This window comes from Myotis brandtii, unplaced genomic scaffold, assembly GCF_000412655.1.
Source record: "Myotis brandtii unplaced genomic scaffold, ASM41265v1 scaffold44, whole genome shotgun sequence".
Taxonomy (NCBI): Eukaryota; Metazoa; Chordata; class Mammalia; order Chiroptera; family Vespertilionidae; genus Myotis; species Myotis brandtii.
In genome coordinates, this window is record NW_005366833.1 from 3,634,747 (window position 1) to 3,649,095 (window position 14,349).

The 14,349-nt window shown below is 45.1% G+C and overlaps 1 protein-coding gene across 7 annotated transcripts in view; it reads right to left on the minus strand.

Moving 5' to 3' along the window:
- KANK1 (KN motif and ankyrin repeat domains 1) overlaps window positions 1-14,349 on the minus strand; it is a 183,969-nt gene that overhangs the window by 48,867 nt on the left and 120,753 nt on the right. For 2 of the 7 annotated variants that reach the window (XM_014546312.1, XM_005874461.2), the window contains exon 1: window positions 5-102. The exons of the other annotated variants lie outside the window; for them this stretch is intronic. The gene's annotated coding sequence lies outside the window, so the exon portion shown is untranslated. Of the gene's footprint in view, window positions 1-4; window positions 103-14,349 lie in introns of those variants that run through there. 7 annotated transcript variants of the gene reach the window in all.

The following is a 14,349-nucleotide window of genomic DNA, read 5'->3' on the forward strand; positions in this document are numbered from 1 at the left end:
CTACCAGGCGCCCGCTGCGCTCCCCGCAGGCCCGCCCCGCTGCACTGCACACCCCGCTCTGTTGCTCCGAGGCCACGGGTCTTCACCCCATAAGGAAAGGAGGTTCCACATTCGCGTAAACTTAGCCGGCCACGCGCAGATACCATAGGCTGAGCGTTCACCAATGAAGGCTCCCTCCGCCTCGGTGGCGCCACCCCCAACACCCTCAGGGGTTCGGCATTCCCTGCTTTCTTAATGGAAACAGGAAACCGGGAGCTTTTGAAAACGTGTGTGCTTCTTCTCAGGGCTGCCAGAAGTAAAACATAAAGCCAGCAGTTTCACCACGGCCACAGAGAGGCTCTGTCTGCGGGGCCAGCCCCTTCTCCGTGAACGAGTGTGTGTTCTTGTGTGGAAGCTCGGTGGCCTCGGCGCTCAGTCACCTGCGAAAGTGAGGCACAATGGGCCCCACTGTTGCCTGCAGGCTCCGATCCCGGCAATGGCCGGTGGGTGGGTGCAGTGCGGGTGCGTGAGTGCAGTGCCCGGTGGGTGGGTGCAGAGCCCGGCGGAACTGGCACCAGCACTTGGCGCTCAACCAGTGACAAGAAGTTACCCTTTAACGAGAATCTCCACTCAGCTTGTGCCACTGTTGAACGTTTCTTTTAAAAAAAATGTAAACACCCTTTTCCATTTACAAAAGTAGTACATGTTTGTAAAAAAAAAAAAAGTCAGGTAGAAACTATTTAAGAAAGAAAGTCACTCATCTGGCCATCTAGCGGCATCTGTTAATATTTCGTTGTTACTCCTAGATTTTTCTATTTCTTAACATACTACTTTTCCCACTTAAGCATTTTCAATAGGAAAACTTAACATTTTTTTTTGTTTTCCTCCAAAAAAAATTTAATGCACTGATTTAACATCAGGATTTAAAACAGAACAAACTACATCACATGTTTTCAGTGAACTTTAACTGTCACACAGTGTTGTACCTGAAGTTTACAAAAGGCATGGTCACAATGAATTACCCTCAAATGGACTCAAGGCTCCTAAATCTGGGAATCAGTAGAGGTTAGAATTTTACCAGGTTAGGATTGATGATTTGCGAATACTGCTTGAATCAGACTATCCTACAGCTTTGTAATTTCAAATTTCATGCTCAGGCAACTAAAAACTACAAGCTGTGTTCTCAATATGTCATTTTTACAAATGATGTCCACAGTATGAATGGTTCTACAATTAGAGATATCCAGTGTCATTACTTTTCTTATCTCTTGCTTTCTAGTGTACCTTTACAAACATTCACACAAATATGGCACTTCTAGGGCCCTGACTGATTTCCCAACTTTTCATGTAGGTAGTCTTATCTCCCTATTCTAGACTGTGATTATCTTCAGAGCAACAATATAATATTTAAAATATATTCCCCCGCCCTAGCTGGTTTGGCTCAGTGGATGGAGCAAGCATGAACTTGCGGCCTGCATGCAGCCCACCAGCTGCGAGTTTGACATGCTTGGATAGAGCTGACGGCCTGTGGACTGAAGGGACCTGGGTTCAATTCTGGTCAAGGGCACATGCCTTGGTTGCGGGCTTGATCCCCAGTAGGGGGTGTGCAGGAGGCAGCCAATCAATCATTCTCTCTCATCATTGATGTTTCTATCTCTCTCTTCCTCTCTGAAATAAATAAAAATATATTTTAAAAAATAAAATATGTTCCCCCAACCACACACATCAATTAACAAGATACTGGGAACAAAGAAGATGTTTAAAAATGTTTCCTGAAGGAATTAACTGAATATACAGTATAACATAACGAGCTTTAAATGCTCTTACTGCTCTGTCGAGAGACTTGCTTGCTCTGTATTAGTGTTAAGGACATTTCTTGCACAACACTGTTCAAAACACTGTTTCAGTAGTTACCTTTAGGTTGTGGAATCATAGGTGGTTTTAATGTTGATATTTATGTTTTATAAATTTTTATAACACATAGGTGTTTGTCTTTTAAAAATATGATCCCAAGGAGTCACTATTTGGAAAGCAAGAGAAATGAACCGAAAGAAATGACAAGAAATGCTAAATAAGTTCATTTGGGAGGTGGATGAAGGAGGCAGCCATAGCAAAGGCAGCTAGATGTTCCTCAGTATGTCTTATCCCATTCTTCTACACTAACAGAATTATGTTTACCTGGGCAAATATAAAGACTATTTCTCTAGCCCCCTTTACTGTTAGTATGGCCATAGCATAAATGTCATGTAGCAACCACCCTTAAAAGACACAGGAGTAGGTCTATAACCTCCTTTCTTCTTTGGTCCTTCTTCCATCCTGCTGCCAGGGATGCAGAGGTGATGACTGGAACTCTAGCTGCTATCTTGGACCATGAGTTCATACACAGGGATACAGGAACAATGTGCCAGATGGAGCCTAGGTCTCTAAAAGCTCTGTGGAGCAAAGCTGCTCTGCTACTTCTAGAAAGCGTATACCTCCATACTTTTATGTGAAAGAGAGAAACTTCTTTTTTGTTTAGTCATTGTATGTTTTGGGTCTCTGTTACTTATAGCTAAACTGAATTCCATGTGTCTACTCCCCCACAAAAAAATTTAAGACAGATCTTGAAAAGAAGAAAAATGCTAAATAATATACTGGGGAGATGCTACAGTAAAACTTTTTTATGACAAACATTTTGATTAATTTAAGAATTACAGAAATGTAAAACGCAACAGTTTAAAAAATCTCTAAGTAGGTTATAAGGAGACTCTTAACTGATGAAAAAGCCTTATTTTGGACTAACAGAGCTATGCCTGCCCATACACAGCCAAAAACCACTGGCCATGTCTGCAACTAGACTCCTGAAAGTAACAGCTTCCAAGTAAATATTCTGGAATCAGAGGGCTGTCCCTGGTGTTTACAAGAATTTTCTGAATGTCTGGAAATCCAGTGGTGGAGACTGCGCCTGGCACCACCTCCACCTTCATTATATAGCATTTACAGAAAGCTTAATTGGGTGCAGAAAATGGTCCTATTCAGTGGGAGGAGTAGGCGGGAGGGTTTATAAGAAATAAAATGAGGTAGAGTCTAGCTGGAAGATAAATGCCAAACACCCTAAACGAAACACTAATTGAGATCAGTTACAAAGGCATATTATCAACAAGAACAATATGACAGTATGCGAATGAGTGATCAAAACATAATGGAGTTAACCAGGAGATGAGTTCTGAAGACAAGGTAAGTAGTGATGATAGACTAAAAGGAAAAGACAGGTAGATGGTGGAGAAGAGCCAGGGCAGGGCCTGTGGAGAAGCTCAAAGAAAGATGAGGTTAGAAGAGATGGGGATGGCTGAGTGCAGCAGAGGCCACCAGACTTGGGTCCTGGGCCAGGGGAGTCTTGTCCACTGAGTCACTGTTACCTGGCACACCCGGCCCTGTGCTAGGGGCTCAACGGTAGCAAGGAAGACTGTCTTGATAACTATGTGTGCATTAGACTGAGGTAAGGAAAGAGATCAAATTCAAGGGGACTAGTTAAAATGCTATAATCCCCATGTATGAAGTGAGAACCAAATAAAAAATTTATTAATTAATGCATTCAACTTGTATTTAGAACTATTGATAAAAAAGCAATCTCTCCCCTCCCTCCCTCCCTCCCTCCCTCCTTTCCTTCCTTCCTTCCTTCCTTCCTTCCTTCCTTCCTTCCTTCCTTCGCCTTCCTATCCTTTCTTCTTTACCAGGCACTGTTCTAGGAGCTGGGGACACAGTGTGAACCAAAGGGACAAGATCCCCACTCTCACAAGCCTCACAGTCTTGTGAAGGCTGGGGGGCATGAAAAAAAAAGCCAAATATAATATAAGGCAGAAGTGAAGCAAAAAGGTAGAATCACCAGAATTTATACCAGTGTGTAAGGGAATGGGCTGCTAACAGTGGGCCACGTGGCTTCTGGGGTTGATGTCATCCCCAAGCTGACCTACTTCCTAGACGCCAAGGGTCTCAGAGTCCCTCTTACCCGCTTCTCTCTCCCGACCGTTTGCACAGTCTGCAATGTGGGGTAACCAAACACCACACGTGGCAGGAGCAACTAGAAACAACTTCCCACGTGCAGACCAAATTCCCATGTGTTCAGAAAGAAGGTGAAATCAACAAACGGATGGCAATTCTACTCTTTACTCATATATTTACTACCTGGTACAACTTACTGCACTTTTATAGACTCAAGAACAGTTTGAAATTTCCTTGCATGAACCAAGTGAAATGGAGATATGAATATGTCAAAAACCATGTCATTTAAGTTCATCAAGTATTATATGATTTTAACTTTTCAAGGAAACTAAACTTAACTGTCCAGACAACATTTGTATGGAAAGACATACAAATTAATGTACTCACTGGGGGTGAAAGATTAGATGGTGGAAAGGAGCAAGGGTACTAACCTGCTAGTGGGATTCACACCTGTTTTCCTCCAGGGGCCATTGGACAACGTTTGGAGACATGGTTGGTTGTCACAACTGGAATGGGGGCTGCTGCTGACATCTAGTGGGTAGAGGCCAGGATCCTGCTATTGACTTCCCACCCTCCCCAACAAAGGATTATCCAGTGCAAATGTCTCTGCTGAGAATGCCTACACCGAAGACAACGAGCAAAGTAAAAAACCCACATACAGCAATGGAGAATGTGGCCATGTAAGCTGTGGGCTTCAGGTCTTCCACTTCATGTTCAAGTGACAGGGTGATAAAAATGCCACCTCTGAGTAAGTAAACACTGAATTGTCTTCTACACACTCTACCACAATGGGCCATTCTTTCATACGAGCAAACACGCTGGAAGTTTCTAAAATAGTGTGTCCTGGTGGACTTTTAAATGGACATAACTTTGATATTATTACTTTGGCTGTTAATTAGGATACAATGACTACTTTGTTCTGGCCTCACTGCTGTACACTCCAGGCCCAATTACTACCGACTAATGGCGCCATGAAAAATAATTACGCCCATGTGCCGCAACTTCCACACGCTCTCTCTGTGTTTTTCTCCGCCAGCTATTCTACCTGACTGGTGAAACCGAAGAACACTGCTAATCCCCATAACTGTATCGTCTCCTCTCACAAGAAGCATGAGGACTCGGCTTAAAGAGCTGAGTCAGTCCTGAGAATCACATAATTGCCATAGGTTGCCATATTTAAAACCAGCAGAGTGCAAGCATCTTGCTGTTGGAAGCAGTCAAAAAAGACTCCAAACCCGCTAAGGCTGAGAAGCAGGGGGGAAAACACCAGTAGGTTGACTCCGTGAGCGAGATAAATTCCCATGAAGTTAATTACTCACAGCGTGAAAGTAACTGAGCTAGCAAATCAACTTTTCTAGACACGGACCAGTGGGATAAAGAAGACAGAGATGAGGAACAGGACCTAGTGAACAGGTTTAACCGGAAAGTTCCCCGGACAACACTGTTAGCATTAGGACCTGTAGACCAAGGAGCTTCCTTGTACCAAATCTACGTGAGAAACTCCATCTGTTAGAGAACACGCAATGAAAAGGAGGACGGAGTAAGTGTTCTTCACTCTGTTTTAAAATAATGTGTGGCAGGTGAGATTTCCCTATATTGCTCTTGCATGTGCCAACCAGTCTTTTTAAACGGGCTCTTACCCCACCCAGCCAACAAACCCATCCAATCATCCACGCAAATGCTGAGCACCCACTAGGTGCGAGGGCCAGCTCTATGAAGCCTGCATCCCTGTTCCATGGAGTTTACCTACCCACCCGATTTCACCTGGACCTCAGCTAGGGTTGCAGCTGTTTCAGGCATCTAAATGCTTTGTGCAAATAAAATGACAACATTAAGGAAAGCAAAAGTGTATGCCGGAAGTGCATAGGAAATACCAGGTCAATTGACATGTCATATGTTCCCTACCTGCATGGTTTGTTTAAAAGGCTAAGTTATCATGTGGTATTATTTCTTATAGTTATAACTCTTCATAACTCCTTTTAGCTTCTCCCTCTAAATCTTTAGATTTCCTCTCACAGCTGATCTTATCTCTGCTTCCTTAACCTGTCTCCACAGACTTTACTTTGCACACTCTCCCTACACTTCCACTGTCTCCCATCACTACCCTTTCCAAACTGGCTCCACGTTCTAAGTCTACCCATTCCCACACCCCACAGAGGGAATGCCGATCCGGGGGAGATGCAATTATCAGACTGCAAGATGGGTTTAGTCTTTCATTCAGGAAATATTGATTAAGTAACTTCCATGTGCCAAACACTGCCAAGAGGTAAGCAAATCGGACACAGAGCCTGCCTGGACAAACTTGCGACCTTTAGGAGTAGCCAGACAAGCAGCTGCAGAAATAAATAACAACTGTGGTAAGTGCTGTTAAAGTAAAATACAGGAGGTATGCTGGGAGAGAGCAGGGACCCCACTGGGCTGGCCAGTGCTGTATTTCGGAGTCCACCAGGCAAAGTGTGCAGGTGGAAATTCTAGGCAGAGGAAATAGCACATACAAAACCTGCCACTTTTAGGAATTGAAAAGGGGGCTTTGCCTGATAATAAGGACCCCCCTCAGTGATTCAGAGAGGGGACAAAGCCCCCATCACACAGGGCCCCTGGAGTCAGGTTGGCTATTGAAAGGTTCTAAGCAAGGGAGTGAAATGATCAAATTTGCATTTTAGTAAGACTGCTCTGGCTACGTGCTGGAGTTTGCATTAAGGTTCTCTTCAGTGTCCTCCATTTGGTTTTCCATGAATTGTTCAAGTCCCCATGAATTTTTCTCTAGGTGTCAAAAATTCCTTTGCACCACATGAGTTTTATTGATTTTAGCCGTAGTGTTAAAACCACCAGGAGGTACAGCCTGGCTGAATTTGGGACGCCCTGTGGTGTGGTCTACACCTTCCCCCAAAATACTGAAGGGGAGACTGGGAAGGCCCAAGACATCTGATATTCTCAGGGCCGAGCTGGAGCCCAGGAGCAGGCCTTTGCACTCGTCCTTCAGGGCTCTGTCCATGACCTCTTCCTGCCAACAAAAAAGAAAATATTTTTCTAAAGGATGACTCACTGCAGAGCAAAATGATGAGATTTCCCTTTCTGAAGGTCATTAAAGCATGATAAACCTAACCGGGAAGGGACAAGTGTGGCATGCGTGAGGGCAGGAAGGAAGACAAGGGGGCATTTTAGGGAAGGCGCGCTCTGATTGAGCACATTGAGGGGCAGAGTGCAAACTTGCCCCATATTTGAAACTGGGATGGGAATAGCAGGGACTGAAAATGTCTGTGAAGCAAACAACACTGACCCTGGCAGCCAGCAAGTGTCTCCATGGAGGAGGGAGAGACAAAGGGGCAGCTGCCAACTCTCAGTGCTCCCCCGGGTCTTGTCCTTACTCCTCTGCCCACATCTGACGAGGGCTGACTTACCCATCCGGGAAGGAAGGCTAAAGACAGAGGACAGGGCCTGGGGGGCAGCTAAGACTTCTACCCAGTAGGAGGTCTCTGGCCAGCTGAATTTCAAGGTGGCTTCCCTCTGGAGTCACCTGAGTGTTACTATCTGCCTGCCTTGCAAGGATCTTGCTGTGGGTGACCCTGACAGTCTGCGTTACATGTGTGATCCAGAACTCAGACGACATATGCTGCCTGCCAGTTGTTATTCTCAGTCGTCAGCGCACGTCGCATTAGCTATTTAAGACAGTGTCAGGAGTCTATTTGGCTTAGAAACTCTCTTTGGGGCTTTCACTGTCCAAATGTGGAATAATTTGAGCATCAAACTAATATGGTCAACGACAGTAATAGATTACAACCCAGTGAGCAAATTAGGTATCTTGAGTTGATAACGTTATAATAAATACAGTAGTGTGCCAACTAATAAATAATGAAGGAATTGTGGAAACAGAAACCACCATTTAACAACCATTATAACAATGGTTGATTCATGCAGGGATGATGAATGCACACTAAGGCTAGTGGGTAGAGACTGCCTACTTAAGAAGAAGATATTGATTGGTTTGGCCTCAGAATACCTCCCCCACAAAATACTTATCAATCCCAAAGGGAAATGTGGTGACTCTCAGTATAGAAAGCTGACGGATAACCACCTGGACCAGGTGATCGAGGCTATAGCATCACATGCCCTGGATGTCATGCTCTGAGAAGAGCACAGCATCATGGCTGTGGTGTTCCTGCCTGGAAGGCATGGCCTGAGTCTAGAAACACTGATGGGATTCTACTTAAAAAATATCCTACAAAGTAGTGGGTGTCTCTTTTTAAACTGCCAAGGTCATGAAAGAAAGGGAAGGTTAGGCTGAGACCTGTCTACATTGAAGGGGATCAAAGAGTTGTGACAGATATACCACATGCACGTATGCACACACAGATGCAAAAACGATGGAGCAAATGTGGTAAAATGTTACCCACTGGGGAATCTGAATCATAGCAGCTATTTAAAGACAGGTCAGGCATCTATTTGGCTCAGAAACTGTCTTTTGGGATCTTGCTGTTCAAATCTGGGATAATTTGAGCATCAAAATAACAATGTTAATCAGTGTGTGTGTGTGAGGCACACACATTCACATGAACAACTGTAAACGTCCATTTGCCCCACCCTGTATGTAAAACCTGCCTTCACTGTGCCGGCAGTGTCTCTGGGGTACATGAGTGCAGTCAGCCAGTCACCAGGGAGCACAGCCAACACTCCACTGTTGCTCAGATGTCAGAAAAGCAGCTTTAAAAAACACACAAAAAAAACCATGGGCTGATGTCTCTGGTCTCCAGTATTACGTATTCTTTGAGGAACTTTACATTTGTTTGAGGTATCCCAAAAGCAGCTTTTTTTAAAAAAAACAACAAAAAAAACCCCATGGGCTGATGTCTCTGCTCTCCAGTATTATGTATTCTTTGAGGAACTTTACATTTGTTTGAGGTATCCTTGTAAACTTGTAGAGCTTCTCAATTATTAATCTTGCAGACTGATGTGCCAGGAGCCCCCTTAGAGAGAACGCAGTCTGAAAGATCCTTTCTGTGGCATTAAAAGTCTTCAACGATTTAGCCCCAGTCCAGCTCTTCCCCGTTTCCTCCCCGCCCTGAGCCTCAGTCCACCGGAGCGACTTGCAAGCCTATCTGCCTTTGCTAATCCTGTTTCCTCTACCAGCACACACGCCCTTCCCCAGCCTCTGCCATCTGTCAGAATTGGCTGTATCCACCTTAGGGCCCATCCTCTGTAAAGTCTTCACTTACCTCCAACTGCTCTGTTCTGGGAAGAACTGGGTCCCTCCTTCCCCCCATTCTCCTAAAACTTTGCCTACACTTACGGACACGTGTTATAGTTAGCAGGCACATGACTGCCTTCCCCTAACAGACTACAGGCATCTTGGGGGCAGGAACCACGCAGTATTTATTTCTCTATCCCTCACCGCATAACATGGTGCTTGGCACACAGCATGTTCAATGTTTGTTGAAATGTAAACTCCCATGTCTAGGCATGTACCGATTAATAAGTGTGGTGGAGAAAGAGTGTAATGATTAAAATCAGACACTCCAGGGCCAGACTGCCTCAGTTTGAATCCTGGCTTTGCCACTTTCCAGCTGTTGGCAAGACAGATTCTACCCCAGTGGTGCAGGTGGGAAAAACAATGGCCTGCTTCGCAGTCCTGCTGTGGACCACTGAGAAGGATGCCTACTGTCCACCATTACTGGACCACTCTGTAGTCTGGTGACGCTTATGGCCCTGGCATCCCAAGATGATCCAGAACTCTCCTCCCTCCACCCTGCCCTACACCCCGCTACTGGCCTCCTGAGAAGGTAAAGTTTGAAGTGTTGAAACGTTTATTCCAAATCAATTGGGTTTACTAAACTCTTGAGGTCTAAGTTGGCTTCTGCTTCCCAGAGTGGATGAGGGAGATGCTGGCGGGGCCTGCAGGAGACTGTGCCTGTGCACGAGGGTACTCACTAGGCTCAGGGACAGTGGGGTGCTGGAGCTGGTCAGGCAGAGAGAGTGATCGAGGCTATAGCATCAATTAGGCACTGGAAGGAGGCAAAATAAAACTAAGAAGTAGGCAACCGTCCTCCAACCTTTAAAAGTATTACTATGGCCCGAGTTAAAATATTTCCTTGTCACAGTAAGAGGACAAAGGGAGGCACTGATGTTTCTGAACAACCTCATTCTCGTACCTCTACCAAAGTCATAGGAGCAAAGCGTTCTTTAACACAACGCAGAGGCGTGTGCCTTAGACCCAAGGGGCACCTTCCCATCCAGCCAGAATGGCTGCCTAAATAGGGGGGTGGGGTGTGTAATTCTTTTTTGTATTGTTGTTAACACTCACCTGAGGATATTTTTTCCCATTGATTTTTAGAGAGAATGAAAGGGAGGGAGGAAGAGGGAGAGAGAAAAAAAAAACATTGATGTGAGATACATCCATTGGTTGCCTCTGGCATGGGCCCCAACCAGGGACGGGTAACAAACCTGTAACCAAGGTATGTGCCCTTGACCGGGAAATCGAGCCTGCAACCCATGGGTTTGTAGGCTGATGTTCTAACCACTGAGAAACACTGGCCAGGGTGGAGGTATAATTCTTTTCATAACACAAGAACAGGAGCTGTCAATATCTCCCAGTCCACACACACGCAAGGGGAAGCAGGAATCTGGAATCGCTCCATGCCGCAGTTAGGTCTGTAATGTGTGAAATGAGGGGGTTGGTGGGACTCGGTGATTTCCAAAGGCTGCTTCCAGCCTATGACTCTGACTGCACGTTGCACAAAACTTCCTAACACCTCATGCTATGTGATCAAGCGAGGACAGAAGTTAATTGCAGCCGCTGTCAGACCAGATGTGCAGGCGGGCAGAGCCCCTGGCCTTGCTCCCTTCCCAGGCCGTTTCGCAGCACCTTTCCAGTTGCACCGCCACACCCGGCACCACCTCAGGTTCCCCACATGCCACTTCCCTTTGCGGTATCACCGGTTCTACTCAGGGCGTGTCTGAGGCATCCAGAAGCCAGGCTGCAGGTGAGCGGTTGCGAGGGAAGGAAGTGGAAAGAGTTGCTGCTCCTGGGAATGGAACGGGCTGTGCCTTAATAAAGGGTGCGTGACATTAAGGAGGCCCGGGACATTACACTAAGGTGCATTCTATTACAGAGGCCCCGAGGTTTACACAGTGGCCCTCATCTCCAGGGTTCAGTGTCAACCACAAGATGCAGTGACTCTTTACCCTAAATCTGTCTGAAATTGCCAAGACGCCAGTCTTCAGTACTTGCCCTTCGCCAGCTTAGGCAGTGTTGCTCTTTGAGGCCCACTGTCTAATTTAAAAAGCTATTGCTGAAACGCAGCCCGGATGTTCATGCCTGCACCCAAGAGAACCAGCTCGGGAACTAGATTCTGTTCTCCAAACTTTCTTTAAAAATAACACGTTGCTCTCCCTGGCGGGTGTGGCACAGTTGGCTGGAGCGTTGTCCCGTACACCGAAAGGTTGTGGGTTAGACTCTAGAGCAGGGCACATGCCTAGGTGGTGGGTTCGATCCCATGTTGGGGCGCATACAGGAGGCAAAAGGTTGATGTTTCTCTCTCTCCTTTCCTCTCTCTCTAAATCAATAAACATATCCTGGGGTGAGGGTTAAAATTTAAACTTACATAAAATAACAATGCCGCTCTAAGCATAAAGAGGAAAATGTGCCAGTTCAAAGGGTGATAGTTGACGAGCTGAGAAGAAGCATAAACTTGGACTTTGGGACAGAAAGGGCTTTTCTAACACAACAGACACAAACCAGGGAGGGGTTGAGGGGGGGCTGGAGTAACTGTATGAATCTCGGCCCTTACTTTGTTTTATAGTGTTTATATAAGAGAAAGAAACCAGCTTTAAAAGCACACTGAGCAGTTCCCGTTAGAAAAACCGAGCTGAAAACAAATGACCAAAAATGGATTTAGCAACAAAAAGGGAAACTCTGGAATTTAATTAAACCATAAACTCAAAAACTCAAGCCTTAGCATACAGTACAACCTTTCACTCCTGCAACAATGATGGCTTTATGTTAAAGCCCCAGCCAAAGCTGAAATTTTCACTGAACCAAAAATCAAGCTCTGAGTGGTCCTTCCCGGCTTCTTAATCGGAGCAAATACTTTACATAACATACGGAGCCTGCGTTTCTATCCCACCAACCCCCACCGGGGACGGCGCACTGTCCTCCTGGTCTTTATTGGAGCTTTCCTACTTAACCCGCCCAGAAACAAAATAACTGATTTTCAGCAAGCAGGAAGCCAAGTCTCAGGCATGCCTCCCTCGGCATTAAAGGGACTACACACATGGGCAGGCAAAGGGCCCAGGAGCGGCTGCCGAGAATTTATTTATACCCATTTGGAATTTCCTGACTAACCAGCAGCCTCCTGCTGGCCACGGGTTTAATTCCAGGACGCTGGGCGGGCGTCAGTGAGACAGCAAAAACTACCCAAGAACGAAACTGCTAGGGAGGATCTTAACAACACAAGAGGTGAAGGCAGACCTCTCTCTCCCATGCCCCTTCTGAGCGTCCAAACTATCCTACATGAAACGCTAACCTAGAAATGCAGCTGTGGACCTGCTCATTCTAGGAAGAACTTAGAAAGGCAGCAAATGTTTCCATAACCCCCCCTGCCTCCCCCCGCCCCCCTTCCCCACACACACACACTCCCCCGCCAAAGCCTCCAGGGCTGAGCAAGGCTCCCTGCTATAATCCGAGCCCTGGCTCCGCAGCCCTCTTATGAAGGAAATGATTCAGTGCAATGCTGAGCCCAGGCTGGGCTGGAGGCAAGTGGTTCCTTTCCTTGGTGTATTTTTATTTAATGCAGCATGCAATTTGAAGGCTAAAAACACTCCCATTTGTAAACCACACACCCAAACCTTTTTTTTTTGTTCCCTTAAACATTTTTACCCAAATTAGACCACGTGACTTTCTAAGACACAGAATTCGTTCCCCCAAAAAATGCATTCTGTTTTAGGGTGATCATATATTTGAGCAACCTTTGGTTTCTGTTTAAAAAGTTAAAGGATGATATGTCCCTCTAATGATTTTATTTCAATTCACCACCTTTAAAAAATGAGAAAGAAAAGTTTCTTTTAAACCGTTCGTCACCTATGCCTAAATACACTGGGTATAAGTGAATCGAGAGGAAGAGATTTACAGAATTTTCTCTACAGGACAAACAAGCAAAGCCAGTTCTAAACAATAAAGCAGAGATTACCAAAGATTAGGGATGGCTCTAAATGGCCTGCTTTGTAAAGTTCAAAACAGGAGAAAGGCGAAGTTTTCAAGAGCCCACACTGCATTTGCCTAGTTTGACTGGTTCAGTTTTGGTGTCTGCTCCCTCCCCGCATCACTCCATTCATCTGCTCCTTCCATTCTCCCAGCCCACATCTTGGGGCTGGATACTTGAAGGGATTCTTTGGCACAGACGTTTTTCTATGTGAAGCTACAAAGATTAAACTTTTTAAAGATGATGTGGGACTCGTTGAGGTTTGTTTTACACAAAACAAACAAACTGACTGAAAGGGAAATAACAAGCCAAGAACACAGCTTCCAGTGGCAGATACTTTGAAATACAGGGTCCAAATAATTCCAAATTATGTTACCCAATACCTCCAACATCAGAGATCTGAGTTAGGCCTATTCTTATGTTTTTGGGGGACTTCAGAAAACTTTATGGAGCTATTTACATATCATAAAACTCACCCATTTTAAGTGTACTGTTCGGTGAGTTTTAGTGAATGTATATACCGTTGTGCATCTAACACCACAATCCAGTTGTAGAAAACATCCATCATCCTTAAAGCTATCCTCGGGTTTGTTTTATCATTTGCTTTTAACAGGTAATTTTTCTTCTCTGTGCTTTTGAAGAAAGCCTGGTATTATTTAGTCACATTAGTATTGTCCCAACTAGATGTTAATATCAAAAGTCTTGTTCTTAAGACTTAAACTGAGGAAAGCAACAGAATGCAGTATTTCTTAATCCTGCAAAGCAAAAATATCCTGCTGCGTTTTTATTTTCTTTTATATTGTGTTCTGGTAAGAATAGAGCTTACTCTACAAAGCAGTTGAAGGTAATTATCTCGCATGTGTGCTTCTATGAAGGCAGGTCTAGCAGAAAAAGTCATTGTATGCAAATAAGTCTCTAGTCCTCTGATAGAATTAAAAATGGGAGAGTCACAAAGGTTCCCATTGTAGTGGCAAAGGCACACCTGTCTGCCTTTCCTCTCTCTTAATTTATGTACAAAAGAAGAAGCCAAATGCAGTCTGGGAGGATGAAGATGTACTCAAGGCTTTTCCTCGGATAGGTGGAGAGTAGGCAGAAAAGATGACTCCCAGTGAGAAGGGCAATGGGCCGTAGACAAAAGACTTCTGTGTTTCCCCGGCTGGCTGAGGGAGTGCATTGACAGTCTTCCCAGGAGGGT